The following is an 18,510-nucleotide window of genomic DNA, read 5'->3' as shown; positions in this document are numbered from 1 at the left end:
GACTGATCAGCCAACTACCCTGTGTCCATGGATATTGTCAACATTTCTCACTCTTCAGGTACTGTCCCTCTGTCCTTCAAATCTGCCATCATCACCCCCTCAATAAAACAAACCCTTGACCCTGCCATCCTTACAAATTACTGCCCCATCTTCAACCTCCCTCTCCTCCCAAACTCTTTGAACATGTTGTCCCTCCCAAATCGTTGCCCATCTTTCCCAGAATTCCCATGTTTGAATCCCTTCAATCGGGTCTCTGCCCTGTCACAGTGAAACACAAGAGACAAACAGAATCTTACCCGGAGAGAAAGACAGTCAATCCGGGAGCTTGGATCCAACACGGATATGTTCATAAGACCAGAAGCAAGGGTAGCAGCACAGTCATTATCGAGAGACAACAATACCTGCTGGAGACAGACAGACAACCAAACAACACGAATCACAACACCAAACTACCTAGACCCATATACCCGAGACAGGAAGGAGAATTGAGTCAGACTGGAAGAACACAGACTCCAGACATATTAACCAAAGAAAACAGGTAGAACCAAGGAAGTTCTACCTACTCCCTAAAATACCCAAACATCCAAACACATGGACAGTACCAGGGAAATACCACCAGACAGACCCACCGGGCCAAGACTGTGGGAGAGAAAATCCAACAGAATCATAGAACTTACAGTGCAGAAAGAGGCCATTTGGCCCATTTAGCCTGCACCGGCCCTCAGAAAGAGTACCCTACTTAAGCCCATCCCAGTAACTCACCTAACCTTTATTTGGACACTAAGGGGCCAATCAACCTTAACTCTTTGGACGGTGGGAGAAAACTGGAGCACCCGGAGGGAACGCACACAGACACAGGGAAAATGTGCAAACTTTACCCAGTCACTCAAGGCTGAAATTGCTGAAACATCAACACACTGCTCCTGGTGGTTGATGGTATAGTGGTTCAATAAATATAATCAGTGGATTAAAAAGGTGTGTAATATATAGTAAAACAGAAAATGCGAGATTAACTCAACAGGTCTGGCAGTATCATCGAATCCTTAAAGTGCAGGAGGCCATTCGGTCCATCGCGTTTGCACCAACCCTACAAAAGAGCGTCCCACCCAGATGCACTTCCCCCACCCTCTCCCCATAACCCCACTTCACCTTTGGACACTAAGGAGCAATTTAGCATAGCCAATCCACCAAGCCTACACATTCTCGTGGGAGAAAACTCGAGCACCCAGAGGGAACCACACAGACACGGGAAGAATGTGCAAACTCCACACAGTCATCCAAGACCGGAATTGAACCCTGGTCACTGGCGCTGTGAGGCAGCAGTGCTAACCATTGTGCCACATCTGTGATGAGAGAAACAGAGTTAATGTTTGTTGTTCCTTGTAACAGTTCTGTAGAAGGATCAATGGATTCTAAAAAAAGCCCATTGAAGTCGAAATAAGATATTTTTGTCCATTGAAGCGGTTTGACACAGGAACAAATTTCACTCTGTGTGAAGCCCCAGTTTCATTCACACAAAGCCCGCAGTCTGATTGGCTGAAGGACCAGAATCCATCCCGTCCTCCCCATCTTCCCGTTGGTCATCCCCTCTCAGACAGGAAATGAGGTCGTGGAACCCATGCGCACGTGGCTAATGGGAACAACTCAAAATAATGCAGTCTCAGCCAATGAGGGAGATCTGAGAGCAGCCATGCCCCTCATTCACTCCAATTGGGTGGAGGACCAGCTGCTGTCATTCGGTCCTGCAGTCCCGCCTCCTCTTCCTATTGGTGCAAAGCTACCGTCAATCACTCGCCGGGCATTGTGATGTGGAGCATGTGCAGTGCGGCTCATGCCCAGGGACAGACGCTTGTTTGTCTCATCTTGAGGCCATGATGTTGGGTGGGGTTACTGGATTATGGGGATAGGGTGGAGGTGTGGACCTTGTGTAGGGTGCTCTTTCCAAGAGCCGGTGCAGACTCGATGGGCCGAATGGCACTGTAAATTCTATGAAATGTGGAGATGCCGGCGTTGCACTGGGGTGGGCACAGTAAGCAGTCTTACAACACCAGGTTAAAGTCCAACAGGTTTATTTAGAATCACTAGCTTTTGGAGCACAGCTGAGGAAGGAACTATGCTCTGAATGCTCGTGATTCGAAACAAATCTGTTGGACTTTAACCTGGTGTTGTAAGACTTCTCACTGTGCCCACCCCAGTGCAATGCCGGCATCTCCACATCCTGGTGTTTAGTAAATTACAGCATGATTTAATCAAAGACAGAGAGGAGTGATTTCTGCTGACTGGGGAGTAAGGACTTGGGACATTGCCTAAAAACTGTAGCCAGGTCACAGAACTCAGTGTGAAATGAGGAAACACTTGACACAAAATCTGGGACACATTTGGAATTCTCTCCCATAAATGACAATTCCTGTGGCACCATCCCTGGTGAATCCACTATCTTTCATAGAATTTACAGTGCAGATGGAGGCCATTCGGCCCATCGAGTCTGCACCAACTCTTGGAAAGAGACCCTACTCAAGGTCCACATCTCCACCCTATCCCTATAACCCAGTAAACCCACTAAGGACAATTTTAGCATGGCCAATCCATCTAACCTGCACATCTTTGGACTGTGGGAGGAAACCCACGCAGACACCGGGAGGATGTGCAGACTCCACACAGACAGTGACCCAAGCCGGAATCAAAACTGGGACCCTGGAGCTGTGCAGTAATTGTGCTATCCACAATGCTGCTATGCTGTCCCCTTATTTGTTGCCGATCCCGAATTGCTCTTGAACTGAATGGCTTACTGGTCTATTTCAGAGGGCAGATTTACTGCTGTGGCTCTGGAGTCACATGTAGGTCAGACCAGGTAGGGTTGGCAGATTTCTTAAAGGCCATTAGTGAACCAGATCAGTTTAAACACAACCAGTGATAGCTGCATGGTCACCATTACTGATTTGAGTTTTCACTGTTTTATGAATTAAATGTAGTTGTTTGGTAACCGGGAATATTCCACTAGCTCCTCAGACCATTACCCTAGGGGACTCAGTAATACCCACCCAGGGACATTCCCACTCCACCACCATCTCATCCCTGGCTCCCAACCTCCTGCTTTGTTCACAATCCCCCCCCCCCCCCCCCGGATTCACTTCTCACTCTTTGTGACCTCAATACAAACATGTTGGACTTTAACCTGTTGTAAGACTTCTTACTGTGCCCACCTCAGTGCAATGCCGGCATCTCCACATCATGACCTCAACTGGACCGCCTTTTCCAGCTCTGGGGCTCGTACGGCGCATGCTTCAGTCAGTGCTGAGCCCCCAGCCCCCCTTTCACTCCGATTGGTGGGAGGACCAGCCGCTGCTGCTCGGTCCTCCGGCCCTGCCCCTTCTTCCTATTGGCCTGGCCCTGCCGTCAATCACTCACCGGGCATTGTGACGTTGAGCATGCGCAGTGCGGGCGGTGTCCAGGGACAGAAGCTTGTTTGTCAGATCCACAGGCGGTGAGGGAAATGGCGGAATGGAGGGAGAGGCGGAGCCGAGAGGTGGACGGGGAGGCTCCTTGATCCCCGATGCGGCTCTGACACCGGAATAAGAAGCTGCCGGTGCCGGGTTTGTATCTGTGCGGCGGAGGCGGCGGGACCGCGTCTGGAGTGAGAGGCCCGTGTTAAGGGCGCATGCGCGGTGCTCCCTGTCAGCAGGAGGAGAGAATGTTGTGAATTTCTCTCCTGGACTGACAGGGATGGATTCTGCAAACTCCTTTTACAGGGGGTGGGATGGCTGGATTTACACAGAAAACTCAAATCAAAGATCACATCAAGTTCTAACAGAGTCACTCTGTTCATCAGAACCTGAACATGATCAGAATTGGAGTATAATTGAGCTCCAGGGCAGTCCCGCTCACTGCATGTGTAGTGGGTGTTACAGTCAGATCAGCCAGGTTCTTATTCAATGGTGGAGCAGGTTCGAGGGAGTGAGTGATGTCTCCCAACACAGACAGAAAGGTTCACTTTTCTCCTGGAGTTTGAGACAAATCAGTTTTCAAAATGGTACAATTTCCACCAATGAGAGAGATCCGGGCTCAGCTCCGCCCCTCATTCACTCTGATTGGTTGGAGGACCAGCTGCTCCTGCTCGGTCCTCCAGCCCCACTGCTGCTTCGTCTCGGTCCAGAGATGCTGTCAATCGCAACTCGGGCATTGTGAGCTGGAACACGTGCAGTGCGGGTTCTTGCTCTGGCTTCAGGTGGGTAAGAGGAGACCCCCCCCCCCCCATAAGACCCATTGATTTTATTGTCAGTCTGCAGACAGGAGAACTGAACCCAGGCAGAGGAGAGGGAGGGAGAAAACGGAGTGGAGGAAATAAATAGGTTTGGATTTCAGCCCCGGGAGAAGGGACAGTGTGTGGGATGGGGATTTACGTCTTTGACTTTGATAATCACCATTTACAGGATATTCGAAGGGGATGATTTACAGACGGGAAATTCCTAAGCATCACATCAAGATTCAACAAAGTCACTCGATTATCAGGACCTGAATCTCATTGGCCTTTGGATGTGGAGGGAGAAATGTTTGTCTTCCGTCTGGGCAAAGATTTCAAATATCAGTGTGACTGGAAAAGCACCGAGACACATACACACACACACACACGGGTGAGAGTGATCCAGTGAAGTGACTGTGGAAAGAGCTTTAACCAGTTACACAGCCTGAACAAAAATCACACCATTCACAGTGAGGAGAAACCATACACGTGGTCTGTGTGTGGACACGGCTTCAACTGATCATCGAACCTGGAGAGGCAAAAGGAAACCGGCACCATGGAGAAACCGTGGAAATGTGGGGACTGTGGGAAGGGATTCAATTACCCATCCCATCTCGAAACTCATCGACGCAGTCACACAGGGGAGAGGCCGTTCACCTGCTCCTTGTGTGGAAAAGATTTCATTCAGTCACAACACCTGCAGTCACACCAGCGTGCTCACTCCAATAAGAGACCTTGAGAATGTTCTGACTGTGGGAAGAGCTTTAAAAGCAGAAAGAACCTGATGCAACACCAACACACAAACACTGGAGAGACGCCATTCACCTGCTCCAAGTGTGGGAAAGGATTCACTCAGTCATCCACCCTGCTGAGGGACCAGCGGGTTCACACTGGGGAGAGGCCATTCACCTGCTCTGTGTGTGGGAAGGGATTGACTCGGTTAAGCACCCTCGCTGCACATCAATGTGTTCACATTGCTAAATGACCTCTTGTTATGAATATGAGAAGTGCAAGTGAGTTGCAGACACACCAACGCACTCACGTGGTGAGAGGCTGGTCACCTGCTCTGTGTATGAAAAGGGTTCACTCAGTCACAGCAGCTATTGTGAGAGCAGTGAGTTTATATGTGATTGCAGGGGCGGGATTGTGCTGTTCATCACTTTCACTGTTTGTTTCTGCTGATGGTAAACTTCAGCCCCGTCATCAGGGTTATTAAAATTCGAGATGAATGTCAGCTAAGTCAGTCTTTGTGCAAATACACAGTGTTATATTCCATGTTCTCCAATGTAAGAGGAGATTAATCAATGTCCTGTTGCTGACTGCTTCATTTTTGGGTTCTATTCTCTTTTCTATCTCTATATTATTTCAGTTCTCATAGCTTCAGTTACTCTCATGGACAATTCCCAGCTCCTCATATCTTCCAGAGTGTGTCTCCTGGTTTAGGGGGCTGGGTTCAGCACAGTGGGCTAAACAGCTGGCTTGTAATGTAGAACAATGCCAGCAGCACGGGTTCAATTCCCATACCGGCCTTCCCGCACCAGGGGCGACCAGGGGCTTTTCACATTAACTTCATTGAAACCTACTTGTCACAAGTGATTATTATTATTATCCTACCACTGGGGTCCTGGGAAGATATTGGAAACACTCCTGGGATCAATAAATTCGAAACTGAGTTGGTTAGTTACTCTCGGCCTTTGAACTTCACCCTCTGTTACACTGTCAATGTGCTCCTGTACTGCTCTGTATTTAACAGGAGTCTGCAGACTGATGAGACTGTGTTACACTGTCAGTGTGCTCCTGTACTGCTCTGTATTTAACAGGAGTCTACAGACTGATGAGACTCTGTTACACTGTCAGTGTGCTCCTGTACTGCTCTGTATTTAACAGGAGTCTGCAGACTGATAGACTGTGTTACACTGTCAGTGTGCTCCTGTACTGCTCTGTATTTAACAGGAGTCTGCAGGCTGATGAGACTCTGTTACACTGTCAGTGTGCTCCTGTACTGCTCTGTATTTAACAGGAGTCTGCAGACTGATGAGACTCTGTTACACCATCAGTGTGCTCCTGTACTGCTCTGTATTTAACAGGAGTCTGCAGAATGATGAGACTGTGTTACACTGTCAGTGTGCTCCTATACAGCTCTGTATTTAACAGGAGTATGCAGACTGATGAGACTGTGTTACACTATCAGTGTGCTCCTGTACTGCTCTGTATTTAACAGGAGTCTAGACTGATGAGACTGTGTTACACTGTCAGTGTGCTCCTGTACTGCTCTGTATTTAACAGGAGTCTGCAGACTGATGAGACTGTGTTACACTGTCAGTGTGCTCCTGCACTGCTCTATATTTAACAGGAGTCTGCAGACTAATGAGACTGTGTTATACAGTCAGTGTGCTCCTGTACTGCTCTGTATTTAACAGGAGTCTGTAGACTGATAGACTGTGTTACACTGTCAGTGTGCTCCTGTACTGCTCTGTATTTAACAGGAGTCTGCAGACTGATAGACTGTGTTACACTGTCAGTGTGCTCCTGTACTGCTCTGTATTTAACAGGAGTCTGCAGACTGATAGACTGTGTTACACTGTCAGTGTGCTCCTGTACTGCTCTGTATTTAACAGGAGTCTGCAGGCTGATGAGACTGCTATACAGTCAGTGTGCTCCTGTACTGCTCTGTATTTAACAGGGGTCTGCAGACTGATAGACTGTGTTACACTGTCAGTGTGTTCCTGTACTGCTCTGTATTTAACAGGAGTCTGCAGGCTGATGAGACTGTGTTACACTGTCAGTGTGCTCCTGTACTGCTCTGTATTTAACAGGAGTCTGCAGGCTGATGAGACTGTGTTACACTGTCAGTGTGCTCCTGTACTGCTCTGTATTTAACAGGAGTCTGCAGGCTGATGAGACTGTGTTACACTGTCGGTGTGCTCCGGTACTGAACAAAGAACAAAGAAATGTACAGCACAGGAACAGGCCCTTCAGCCCTCCAAGCCCGTGCCGACCATGCTGCCCGACTAAACTACAATCTTCTACACTTCCGGGGTCCGTATCCCTCTATTCCCATCCTATTCATGTATTTGTCAAGATGCCACTTAAATGTCACTATCGTCCCTGCTTCCACCACCTCCTCCGGCAGCGAGTTCCAGGCACCCACTACCCTCTGTGTAAAAAAACTTGCCTCATACATCTCCTCTAAACCTTGCCCCTCACACCTTAAACCTATGCCCCCGAGTAATTGACCCCTCTACCCTGGGGAAAAGCCTCTGACTATCCATTCTGTCTATGCCCCTCATAATTTTGTAGACCTCTATCGGGTCGCCCCTCAACCTCCGTCGTTCCAGTGAGAACAAACCGAGTTTATTCAGCCGCTCCTCACAGCTAATGCCTTCCATACCAGGCAACATCCTGGTAAATCTCTTCTGCACCCTCACTAAAGCCTCCACATCCTTCTGGTAGTGTGGCGACCAGAATTGAACACTATACTCCAAGTGTGGCCTAACTAAGGTTCTATACAGCTGCAACATGACTTGCCAATTCTTATACTCAATGCCCTGGCCAATGAAGGCAAGCAAGTCATATGCCTTCTTGACTACCTTCTCCACCTGTGTTGCCCCTTTCAGTGACCTGTGGACCTGTACACCTAGATCTCTCTGTCTGTCAATACTCTTGAGGGTTCTACCATTCACTGTATATTCCCTACCTGCATTAGACCTTCCAAAATGCATTACCTCACATTTGTCCGGATTAAACTCCATTTGCCATCTCTCCACCCAAGTCTCCAACCAATCTAAATCCTGCTGTATCCTCTGACAGTCCTCATCGCTATCCGCAATTCCACCAACCTTTGTGTCGTCTGCAAACTTACTAATCAGACCAGTTACATTTTCCTCCAAATCATTTATATATACTATGGACATCAAAGGTCCCAGCACTGATCTCCCCAGCATTGATCCCTGCGGAACACCACTAATCACAGCCCTCCAATTAGAAAAGCACCCTTCCATTGCTACTCTGCCTTCTATAACCTAGTCAGTTCTGTAGCCACCTTGCCAGCTCACCCCTGATCCTGTGTGACTTCACCTTTTGTACTAGTCTACCATGTGGGACCTTGTCAAAGGCCTTACTGAAGTCCATATAGACAACATCCACTGCCCTACCTGCATCAATCATCTTTGTGACCTCTTCGAAAAACTCTATCAAGTTAGTGAGACATGACCTCCCCTTCACAAAACCATGCTGCCTCTCACTAATACGTTCATTTGCTTCCAAATGGGAGTAGATCCTGTCTCGAAGAATTATCTCCAGTAATTTCCCTACCACTGACGTAATGCTCACTGGCCTGTAGTTCCCTGGATTATCCTTGCCACCCTTCTTAAACAAAGGAACAACATTGGCTACTCTCCAGTCCTCCGGGACATCACCTGAAGACAGTGAGGATCCAAAGATTTCTGTCAAGGTCTCAACAATTTCCTCTCTAGCCTCCTTCAGTATTCTGGGGTAGATCCCATCAGGCCCTGGGGACTTATCTACCTTAATATTTTTCAAGACACCCAACACCTCGTCTTTTTGGATCTCAATGTGACCCAGGCTATCTACACACCCTTCTCCAGACTCAACATCCACCAATTCCTTCTCTTCGGTGAATACTGATGCAAAGTATTCATTTTGTACCTCGCCCATTTCCTCTGGCTCCACACATAGATTCCCTTGCCTATCCTTCAGTGGGCCAACCCTTTCCCTGGCTACCCTCTTGCTTTTTATGTATGTGTAAAAAGCATTGGGATTTTCCTTAACCCTATTTGCCAATGACTTTTCGTGACCCGTTCTAGCCCTCCTGACTCTCTGTATTTAACAGGAGTCTGCAGACTAATGAGACTGTGTTACACTGTCAGTGTGCTCCTGTACTGCTCTGTATTTAACAGGAGACTGTGTTACACTGTCAGTGTGCTCCTGTACTGCTCTGTATTTAACAGGAGTCTGCAGACTGATGAGACTGTGTTACACTGTCAGTGTGCTCCTGTACTGCTTTGTATTTAACAGGAGACTGTGTTACACTGTCAGTGTGCTGCTGTACTGCTCTGTATTTAACTGTGTTACACTGTATGTGTGCTCCTGTACTGCTCTGTATTTAACAGGAGTCTGCATACTGATGAGACTGTGTTAAACTGTCAGTGTGCTCCTGTACTGCTCTGTATGTAACAGGAGTCTGCAGACTGATGAGACTGTGTTACACTGTCAGTGTGCTCCTGTACTGCTCTGTATTTAACAGGAGTCTGCAGACTGATAGACTGTGTTACACTGTCAGTGTGCTCCTGTACTGCTCTGTATTTAACAGGAGTCTGCAGACTGATGAGACTGTGTTACACTGTCAGTGTGCTCCTGTACTGCTCTGTATTTAACAGGAGTCTGCAGACTGATAGACTGTGTTACACTGTCAGTGAGCTCCTGTACTGCTCTGTATTTAACAGGAGTCTGCAGACTGAAGAGACTGTGTTACACTGTCAGTGTGCTCCTGTACTGCTCTGTATTTAACAGGAGCCTGCAGACTGATGAGACTGTGTTACACTGTCAGTGTGCTCCTGTACTGCTCTGTATTTAACAGGAGTCTGCAGACTGATAGACTGTGTTACACTGTCAGTGTGCTCCTGTACTGCTCTGTATGTAACAGGAGTCTGCAGACTGATGAGACTGTGTTACACTGTCAGTGTGCTCCTGTACTGCTCTGTATTTAACAGGAGTCTGCAGACTGATAGACTGTGTTACACTGTCAGTGTGCTCCTGTACTGCTCTGTATTTAACAGGAGTCTGCAGACTGATGAGACTGTGTTACACTGTCAGTGAGCTCCTGTACTGCTCTGTATTTAACAGGAGTCTGCAGACTGAAGAGACTGTGTTACACTGTCAGTGTGCTCCTGTACTGCTCTGTATTTAACAGGGGTCTGCAACCTGATGAGACTGTGTTACACAGTCAGTGTGCTCCTGTACTGCTCTGTATTTAACAGGAGTCTGCAGACTGATAGACTGTGTTACACTGTCAGTGTGCTCCTGTACTGCTCTGTATTTAACAGGAGTCTGCAGACTGATGAGACTGTTATACAGTCAGTGTGCTTCTGTACTGCTCTGTATTTAACAGGGGTCTGCAGACTGATGAGACTCTGTTACACTGTCAGTGTGCTCCTGTACTACTCTGTATTTAACAGGAGTCTGCAGACTAATAAGACTGTGTTACACTGTCAGTGTGCTCCTGTACTGCTTTGTATTTAACAGGAGACTGTGTTACACTGTCAGTGTGCTGCTGTACTGCTCTGTATTTAACAGGAGTCTGCATACTGATGAGACTGTGTTAAACTGTCAGTGTGCTCCTGTACTGCTCTGTATTTAACAGGAGCCTGCAGACTGATGAGACTCTGTTACACTGTCAGTGTGCTCCTGTACTGCTCTGTATTTAACGGGAGTCTGCAGACTAATAAGACTGTGTTACACTGTCAGTGTGCTCCTGTACTGCTTTGTATTTAACAGGAGACTGTGCTACACTGTCAGTGTGTTCCTGTACTGCTCTGTATTTAACAGGAGCCCATGAGACTGCTACACTGTCAGTGTGCTCCTGTACTGCTCTGTATTTTGCCTGAAATAGAAAATGACTGAATCTTTGTTCCAGTGGAACCTTTGCTGTTCTCAATTATGGGTGAATATTACTGAGCCTCACATCCTTGCTCATATTGCTGCAGTTGTGTAGAAATGGGATGTGTAAAGGGCTGGTCTCTGTGTGGAGATGTGAACCAAGGAAATGGTATCTGTGTGTGTGACAGAGACACAGCTTTGTGCTCACACTCAGAACAAAGATATTCTTGTGATGAGGGTTTGAAAGGGTCAGATCACAGATGTAGTGGAAAAGTTAAATATAAATATTTCCAGTGTGGCTGCAGCTTGTTAGATCAGAGCTGAGGAAAAGGGAGCTCTGAATCCCTGTATTATCTCTGTTCTCCAGAACAAGTAACTCTACTTTCTCTGTATTATTGCAGAGCTGTTAATAACGTCAGTAAAATACAATCTGTTGCTGGGAGTTTGATTCTCTGGTGTCTGAACCACAAGATTCAATGTTTGGAGTCAACAGGATGAACAAGGAAACACATCAGGGCCCCAAACTCCAGCTGGATATTCACAGGAGAAAGTCTGTTATCAAACACGTCGAATGGACAGAACAGAGAAAGATCTCCAACTGTAAGAAACTCTCAAATCATTTGTAAATATCTTTCAAATGCTGACAGGTTCCTGCAGTCAGTTTCCATTCAATTGAAATTAATGAAAGATGAGAGACTGGGTTGGAAGCAGAACTGAGCCCACTTGTACTGAGACCCCAAAGCCGGAGATCACTTACTCTGACACAGCAAATCCAGGGGCCACTTACACTGAGACACCAAATCCAGGGGCCACTTACACTGAGACACCTTTTCCAGGGACCACTTACACTGAAACACCAAATCGAGGGGCCACTTATACTGAGACACTGAATCCAGGGACCACTTTTGACAAGACAGTAAACCCAGGGACTACTTATGCCAAGACACCAAATCCAGGGACCACTTTTGGCGAGACACTAAAGCCAGGGACCACTTACGCCGAGACACCAAATCCAGGTAACATTTACATTTTGAAGTTGATTTATGGGGTACAGATTATTTGCAATAAATCCCCAACTTTCAATTAAATCAGATTATGCAAGATTTAACTATCTGACAGAATGATTACTTTAAATGGTAAATTCAAAATATTTTTAAACCATTAAAAGGTAGAAAGGAAACATGTTAGGGGTGGCACGGTGGCACAGTGGTTAGCACTGCTGCCTCATGGCGCCGAGGACCCGGGTTCGATCACGGCCCTGGGTCACTGACCGTCTGGAGTTTGCACGTTCTCCCTGTGTCTGCGTGGGTCTCACCCTCACAATCCAAAAATCTGTGCAGGGCAGGTGAATTGGCCACGGTAAATTTCCCCTTAATTGGAAAAAAATAATTGGGTGCTCTAAATTTTCAAAAAAGGTAAGTCAGAAAGATAAAAATCAAAGTTTAATGGACAGTAATTGACAGAGAAGTTTATCTTTAACAATTAAACAGACTTCTTACAACTTTCCTCAGTTGAGCAGGTGAAAGATATGAAGTAGTAATCCCAAAACGTGGTAACATGTTAACAAAATGTTTCATCAAAACATTAGTTTTATCCCCTCAGCTCAACTTTTCTAATCTCTAATTAGCCAAAGTGGCAACAATAATTGGTTAACTTAATGGTCTGCTGATTTATATTTGGCCCGACATCTACTCGTGTACAAAATGGCATTTTAACCTTTCATGACAATGACTCTAAAGTGAATTAACCTGAAAATGGTTGGGTTACGTTAAAACCATTGATTTGAAAACTACCAACACAGCGGAGTGAAGTGACTAGAGTTCTGTGGCCAGGCTGCCTGTACAGATGGCAATGGGCGGCCAATGTTCTTTACGCAAAGAGTAGTGAGGCCGTGGAATGCCCTACCTGCTACAGTAGTGAACTCGCCAACATTGAGGGCATTTAAAAGTTTATTGGATAAACATATGGATGATAATGGTATAGTGTAGGTTAGATGGCTTTTGTTTCGGTGCAACATCGTGGGCCGAAGGGCCTGTACTGCGCTGTATTGTTCTATGTTCTATGTAGACTTGACAAGAGACTAAGTGAAAGATCAATTTGGGATTGAAGTGAAAGTTCATAATTTTGTGAATGAATTCTTGTTGAGACTTTTTTTTAAATCCTTCATGGGATGTGGGTGTCGCTGGCTCAAAGAACAAACAACAAAGAACAAAGAAATGTACAGCACAGGAACAGGCCCTTCGGCCCTCCAAGCCCGTGCCGACCATACTGCCCGACTAAACTACAATCTTCTACACTTCCTGGGTCCGTATCCTTCTATTCCCATCCTATTCATATATTTGTCAAGATGCCCCTTGAATGTCCCTATCGTCCCTGCTTACACTACCTCCTCCGGTAGTGAGTTCCAGGCACCCACTACCCTCTGCGTAAAAAACTTGCCTCGTACATCTACTCTAAACCTTGCCCCTCTCACCTTAAACCTATGCCCCCTAGTAATTGACCCCTCTACCCTGGGGAAAAGCCTCTGACTATCCACTCTGTCTATGCCCTTCATAATTTTGTATACCTCTATCAGGTCGCCCCTCAACCTCCTTCGTTCCAGTGAGAACAAACCGAGTTTATTCAATCGCTCCTCATAGCTTATGCCCTCCATACCAGGCAACATTCTGGTAAATCTCTTCTGCACCCTCTCTAAAGCCTCCACATCCTTCTGGTAGTGTGGCGACCAGAATTGAACACTATACTCCAAGTGTGGCCTAACTAAGGTTCTATACAGCTGCAAAATGACTTGCCAATTCTTATACTCAATGCCCCGGTCAATGAAGGCAAGCATGCCGTATGCCTTCTTGACTACCTTCTCCACCTGTGTTGCCCCTTTCAATGACCTGTGGACCTGTACTCCTAGATCTCTTTGACTTTCAATACTCTTGAGGGTTCTACCATTCACTGTATATTCCCTACCTGCATTAGCCCTTCCAAAATGCATTACCTCACATTTGTCCGGATTAAACTCCATCTGCCATCTCTCCGCCCAAGTCTCCAGACAATCTAAATCCTGCTGTATCCTCAGACAGTCCTCATCGCTATCCGCAATTCCACCAACCTTTGTGTCGTCTGCAAACTTACTAATCAGACCAGTTACATTTTCCTCCAAATCATTTATATATACTACAAAGAGCAAAGGTCCCAGCACTGATCCCTGTGGAACACCACTGGTCACAGCCCTCCAATTAGAAAAGCATCCCTCCATTGCTACCCTCTGCCTTCTATGGCCTAGCCAGTTCTGTATCCACCTTGCCAGTTCACCCCTGATCCCGTGTGACTTCACCTTTTGTACTAGTCTACCATGAGGGACCTTGTCAAAGGCCTTACTGAAGTCCATATAGACAACATCTACTGCCCTACCTGCATCAATCATCTTAGTGACCTCCTCGAAAAACTCTATCAAGTTAGTGAGACACGACCTCCCCTTCACAAAACCGTGCTGCCTCTCACTAATACGTCCATTTGCTTCCAAATGGGAGTAGATCCTGTCTCGAAGAATTCTCTCCAGTAATTTCCCTACCACTGAAGTAAGGCTCACCGGCCTGTAGTTCCCGGGATTATCCTTGCTACCCTTCTTAAACACAGGAACAACATTGGCTATTCTCCAGTCCTCCGGGACATCCCCTGAAGACAGCGAGGATCCAAAGATTTCTGTCAAGGCCTCAGCAATTTCCTCTCCAGCCTCCTTCAGTATTCTGGGGTAGATCCCATCAGGCCCTGGGGACTTATCTACCTTAATATTTTTCAAGACATCCAACACCTCGTCTTTTTGGATCACAATGTGACCCAGGCTATCTACACCCCCTTCTCCAGACTCAACATCTACCAATTCCTTCTCTTTGGTGAATACTGATGCAAAGTATTCATTTAGTACCTCGCCCATTTCCTCTGGCTCCACACATAGATTCCCTTGCCTATCCTTCAGTGGGCCAACCCTTTCCCTGGCTACCCTCTTGCTTTTTATGTACGTGTAAAAAGCCTTGGGATTTTCCTTAACCCTATTTGCCAATGACTTTTCATGACCCCTTCTAGCCCTCCTGACTCCTTGCTTAAGTTCCTTCCTACTTTCCTTATATGCCACACAGGCTTCGTCTGTTCCCAGCCTTTTAGCCCTGACAAATGCCTCCTTTTTCTTTTTGACGAGGCCTACAATATCACTCGTCATCCAAGGTTCCCGAAAATTGCCGTATTTATCTTTCTTCCTCACAGGAACATGCCTGTCCTGTATTCCTTTCAACTGACACTTGAAAGCCTCCCACATGTCAGATGTTGATTTGCCCTCAAACATCCGCCCCCAATCTATGTTCTTCAGTTCCCGCCTAATATTGTTATAATTAGCCTTCCCCCAATTTAGCACATTCATCCTCGGACCACTCTTATCCTTGTCCACCAGTACTTTAAAACTTACTGAATTGTGGTCACTGTTACCAAAATGCTCCCCTACTGAAACATCTACCACCTGGCCGGGCTCATTCCCCAATACCAGGTCCAGTACCGCCCCTTCCCTTGTTGGACTGTTTACATATTGTTTTAAGAAGCCCTTCTGGATGCTCCTTACAAACTCCGCCCCGTCTAAGCCCCTGGCACTAAGTGAGTCCCAGTCAATATTGGGGAAGTTGAAGTCTCCCATCACCACAACCCTGTTGTTTTTACTCTTTTCCAAAATCTGTCTACCTATCTGCTCCTCTATCTCCCGCTGGCTGTTGGGAGGCCTGTAGTATACCCCCAACATTGTGACTGCACCCTTCTTATTCCTGATCTCTACCCATATCGCCTCACTGCCCTCTGAGGTGTCCTCTCGCAGTATAGCTGTGATATTCTCCCGAACAAGTAGCGCAACTCCGCCTCCCCTTTTACATCCTTGCATTAAAACATATGCACTTCAGGCCACCAGACCCGCTGTGTTCAGCAACTTCTCCCCGTCTGCTCTGCCTCAGAGCCACACTATCCCTATTCCCTAGTTCTCCCTCAATGCTCTCACCTTCTGACCTATTGCTCCCGTGCCCACCCCCCTGCCATACTAGTTTAAACCCTCCCGTGTGACACTAGCAAACCTCGCGGCCAGGATATTTATGCCTCTCCGGTTTAGATGCAACCCGTCCATCTTATACAGGTCACACCTGCCCCGGAAGAGCTGCCCCGGACCTGCCCCGGACGATTCTGAGGATGGGTTTCTGCAGGTTGTGTTATTGGAAGGTGAGTGAAGATGCTGAGGATGGGTTTCTGCAGGTTGTGTTATTGGAAGGTGAGTGAAGATGCTGAGGATGGGTTTCTGCAGGTTGTGTTATTGGGAGGTCAGTGGAGAGTCTGAGAATGGGTTTCTGCCGGTTGTGCTATTGGGAGCTGAGTGGAGATGCTGGGGATGTGTTTCTGCAGGTTGTATTATTCGGAGGTGAGTGAAGATGCTGAGGATGGGTTTCTGCAGGTTGTGTCATTGGAAGGTCAGTAGAGATGCTGAGAATGGGGTTCTGCAGGTTGTGTAATTGGGAGATGAGTGGAGATGCTGAGGATGGGTTTCTGCAGATTGTGTTATTGGGAGATGAGTGATGATTCTGAGGATGGGTTTCTGCAGGTTGTGTTCTTGGGAGATGAGTGACGATTCTGAGGATGGGTTTCTGCAGGTTGTGTTCTTGGGAGGTGAGGGAAGATGCTGAGGATGGATTTCTGTAGGTTGTGTTACTGGAATGTGAGTGAAGATGCTGAGGATGGGTTTCTGCAGGTTCTGTTATTGGGAGGCGAGTGAAGATGCTGAGGATGGGTTTCTGCAGGTTGTGTTATTGGGAGGTTAGTGAAGATGCTGAGGATGGGTTTCTGCAGGTTGTGTTATTGGGAGGTGAGTGGAGATGCTGAGGATGGGTTTCTGCAGGTTGTGTTATTGGGAGGTGAGTGGAGATGCTGAGGATGGGTTTCTGCAGGTTGTGTTATTGGGAGGTTAGTGAAGATGCTGAGGATTGCTTTCTGCAGGTTGTTTTATCGGGAGGTGAGTGGAGATGTTGAGGATCGGTTTCTGCAGGTTGTGTTATTGGGAGGTTAGGGAAGATGCTGAGGATGGGTTTCTGCAGGTTGTGTTATTGGGAGGTGAGTGGAGATGCTGAGGATGGGTTTCTGCAGGATGTGTTATTGGAAGATTTGTGAAGATGCTGAGGATGGGTTTCTGCAGGTTGTGTTATTGGGAGGTGAGTGGAGATGCTGAGGATGGGTTTCTGCAGGATGTGTTATTGGAAGATTTGTGAAGATGCTGAGGATGGGTTTCTGCAGGTTGTGTTATTGGGAGGTGAGTGGAGATGCTGAGGATGGGTTTCTGCAGGATGTGTTATTGGAAGATTTGTGAAGATGCTGAGGATGGGTTTCTGCAGGTTTTGTTATTGGGAGGTTAGTGGAGATGCTGAGGATGGGTTTCTGCAGGTTGTGTTATTGGGAGGTGAGTGGAGATGCTGAGGATGGGATTCTGCAGGTTGTGTTATTGGGCGGTTAGGGAAGATGCTGAGGATGGGTTTCTGCAGGTTGTGTTATTGGGAGATGAGTGGAAATGCTGAGAATGGGTATCTGCAGGTTGTGTTATTGGGAGGTGAGTGGAGATGCTGTGGATTGGTTTCTGCAGGTTGTGTTATTGGGATATTAGTGAAGATGCTGAGGATGGGTTTCTGCAGGTTGTGTTATTCGAAGGTGAGTGGAGATGCTGAGGATAGGTTTCTGCAGGTTGTGTTATTGGAAGGTGAGTGGAGATGCTGAGGATGGGTTTCTGCAGGTTGTGTTATTGGAAGGTGAGTGGAAATGCTGAGAATGGGTATCTGCAGGTTGTGTTATTGGGAGGTGAGTGGAGATGCTGTGGATTGGTTTCTGCAGGTTGTGTTATTGGGATATTAGTGAAGATGCTGAGGATGGGTTTCTGCAGGTTGTGTTATTCGAAGGTGAGTGGAGATGCTGAGGATAGGTTTCTGCAGGTTGTGTTATTGGAAGGTGAGTGGAGATGCTGAGGATGGGTTTCTGCAGGTTGTGTTATTGGAAGGTTAGTGGAGATGCTTAGGATGGGTTTCTGCAGGTTGTGTTATTGGAAGGTGAGTGGAGATGCTGAGGATGGGTTTATAGAACATAGAATTAATTAAGTAAATTAATTAACTAGTTAAGGGAATTTGGTGCTCATCTCAAGGAGGTGCAGAGAAGCAGACCTGTGAGGGAGTCTCGTGAGCAATTACATCACAGCCAGCAGGTAAGTGATTGGCTTGTGACTGGTAAGTGATTTTTCTTTTCTCTCTTTGACTTTCTCTTAGGCGGGAAAAAGAGTGGCAGAGCTATAGTGATAGGGGATTCAATTGTAAGGGGAATAGACAGGCGTTTCTGCGGACGCAAACGAGAATCCAGGTTGGTATGTTGCCTCCCTGGTGCAAGGGTCAAGTATGTCTCGGAGCGGCTGCAGGGCATTCTGGAGGGGGAGGGTGAACAGCCAGCTGTCGTGGTGCATATAGGCACCAACAATATAGGTAAAAAATGGGATGAGGTCCTACAAGCTGAATTTAGGGAGTTAGGAGTTAAACTAAAAAGTAGGACCTCAAAGGTAGTAATCTCAGGATTGCTACCAGTGGCACGTGATAGTCAGAGTAGGAATG

General features: G+C 47.0%; 2 long non-coding RNA genes across 3 annotated transcripts in view; one reads left to right on the top strand and one right to left on the bottom strand.

Annotated features, from left to right (window-relative positions):
* The window catches only part of LOC140419580 (uncharacterized), a 33,385-nt gene extending 29,832 nt beyond the window's left edge, over positions 1–3,553 (bottom strand). Inside the window, exons 1-2 of one of the 2 annotated variants that reach the window (XR_011945876.1) lie at positions 3,409–3,553; positions 297–404 (exon numbers count right to left, since the gene is read on the bottom strand). This is a non-coding gene — a long non-coding RNA (uncharacterized lncRNA). Of the gene's footprint in view, positions 1–296; positions 405–3,203; positions 3,389–3,408 lie in introns of those variants that run through there. The other variant, XR_011945875.1, reaches the window with a different exon arrangement.
* LOC140419579 (uncharacterized) lies at positions 3,462–11,502 on the top strand. The gene is made up of 2 exons (XR_011945874.1): positions 3,462–3,593; positions 4,431–11,502. It is a non-coding gene; the product is annotated as an uncharacterized lncRNA (long non-coding RNA).
* Positions 11,503–18,510: the final 7,008 nt, after the last annotated feature.

The sequence above is a fragment of the Scyliorhinus torazame genome, chromosome 5 (assembly GCF_047496885.1).
Source record: "Scyliorhinus torazame isolate Kashiwa2021f chromosome 5, sScyTor2.1, whole genome shotgun sequence".
In the NCBI taxonomy this organism is placed as follows: Eukaryota; Metazoa; Chordata; class Chondrichthyes; order Carcharhiniformes; family Scyliorhinidae; genus Scyliorhinus; species Scyliorhinus torazame.
This window is presented reverse-complemented; position numbering and strand designations above follow the sequence as displayed.